Source organism: Panthera pardus, unplaced genomic scaffold (assembly GCF_024362965.1).
Source record: "Panthera pardus isolate Hobbes unplaced genomic scaffold, ASM2436296v1 HiC_scaffold_25, whole genome shotgun sequence".
Lineage (NCBI taxonomy): Eukaryota > Metazoa > Chordata > Mammalia > Carnivora > Felidae > Panthera > Panthera pardus.
In genome coordinates this window covers 10,568,618-10,570,544 of record NW_026526821.1, presented here as the reverse complement: position 1 = coordinate 10,570,544, position 1,927 = coordinate 10,568,618, and positions in this window count along the sequence as shown.

Sequence of the window (1,927 nt, the reverse complement as noted above, 5' to 3'; positions counted from 1 at the left end):
ATACTCAATGGCGTATTATAGGTCTCCCCTGTCTCCCACCTAAACTAGAAATTCTGCCAGGACAGGGACTTTGTTTTGCTCGCTGCTGTCTCAGCACCTGCAGTGATGCCCGGCACACCGTCGGACCTCAGAAAGGCTGGCTGAGTGAGGGACAGAACATGACATTATCTCATCTGCTTGTTTGCGTGGCTACGAGTCATCTCCGCCCCGGACCAGGAGAAGAGAGGCACGCCCGTCGTATGTGCGGCTCGGGCCGGGGTCCCATCTCGCGTCCGCCGAGCGAGGTCGACGGGACGGGCCCTCGCCGAGCCCTCCACGTGTCCTGACTCGTTGCCCCGGCAAGAACTCTGTGGGATGCAGACTACCATCCTCGTTTTGCAGGTGAGGAAACTGAGGCACAGAGACCCCAGGTCACCAACCGGCAAGCGGCGGGCAGAGCGCGAACTTGGGCCGCGGCTGTCGGCCCCGAACCGTGCCTCGGGCCCCTCTCAAAGCTTTTCGGCGAACGGCAGGGAGGCACGCCTGCCCCGGCCACCTTCTCAGCTGGCTCGGGAGGCCCCTCACCCCATCACGTGGCCGAGGAGGTGGATGGGATTCTCCACCGGGGCTGGCAGGGGAGAAGGAACGGGGCGGTGGCTGGACAGCTGGAGAGGCTTTCCCCGTTTCCAAGGGATGGAAAGGTTCACCTCATCTGGAAAGAACTCCCCGTTCTGTGGTCGTGGCAGGGAGCAAGGTGTCTCCCCAGCCTGGTCCGTTTCAAAATACATTGTCTTGCTTTTAATAGCCTCCCCGATCCCCCTCTTGGAGGTTCTCACGACCGACTGTTCTCAAAATAATACCCAGCACTCTCCCCCTCGGCCGCTGGCCGCCGCCGAGAGCCCTGGTAATCCCAGGGTCCCCCAAGCCGGAATGTGACCCAACAGGGAGGTTTCCAAGGCATTTGGAGAGAACCCCGGACGTTCCCTGCCAGCTCATCAGGCTGCTGACAGCAAGTTTCCAGGGAGAGCCTGCCCCCTCTGCGGGGCTCCCTCCACCGCTCCAGGATCGCTGAGCCGGGAGGCGGCAGGAGGCCAAAGGCGGCCCTCGGAATGCCCCAGGCCCTCGGGGATGGGGAAGATTTTCCTAGAAGCTGGAGAGCTGACGTGGAGTGAGAGAGAATCGGCTTGGCTCGCCTCTCTCCTTCTGCGGGCAGGAGAAACAGAGAAGGAGGAGAAAAGGTTTATCTCGTTTGCACTTTTCTGAGAGCTAAGCGGGCCTTCCGTTTGCCAAAAGGACTGAGGTGCATATACCGAGGATTTTTCTCCTCGGGCCTTAAGAAGCAAATGGGCTATCTTGTTGCTTGCTTTCTTGATTCAGCAAATATCGTCACATACCTGCAACGTTCTGGGCACTGCAAATGCAGCTGTGAGCAAAACGGATACAGATGCTGCCTCTGTGGAGCTTACGGTCCAGTGGGAGAGAGGGAACGCGTGAACACAGACGACCCCGCTGAGTGGCCATACGTGCCAAGAAAAAAACAGAGCGGAACAGGAAGACAGAGACGGGGGAAGGGGGCGGTTTTAGCCAGGATGGTCAGGGAAGGCTTCACCGAACAGGTGGCACGGAGCGGAGTGAAACAGGAGAAGTGGTTATGCAGACAGTTGGGGAAGCACACTGAAAACAGAGGGAACGGCATGTGCAAAGGCCCTGAGGCAGTATCCTCTATGGGAGTGAGCCTCCTGTCACTGGAAATACTCATTCCTTCACGCAGTTGCCAAGATTTCCGGGTACCTCCCACGTGACCCTGAACTTGCTGCTGGGGACACGGTGGGAGAACAAGACGGACAGCGCGTATCTTCAGGGAGCTCTCCACCCAGTGGGGGCAAGAGAGGTCAACACACGTGACAAAGCAGGGTGCTAGTGCTGCTACGGGAAAGGCCTGGGGAGC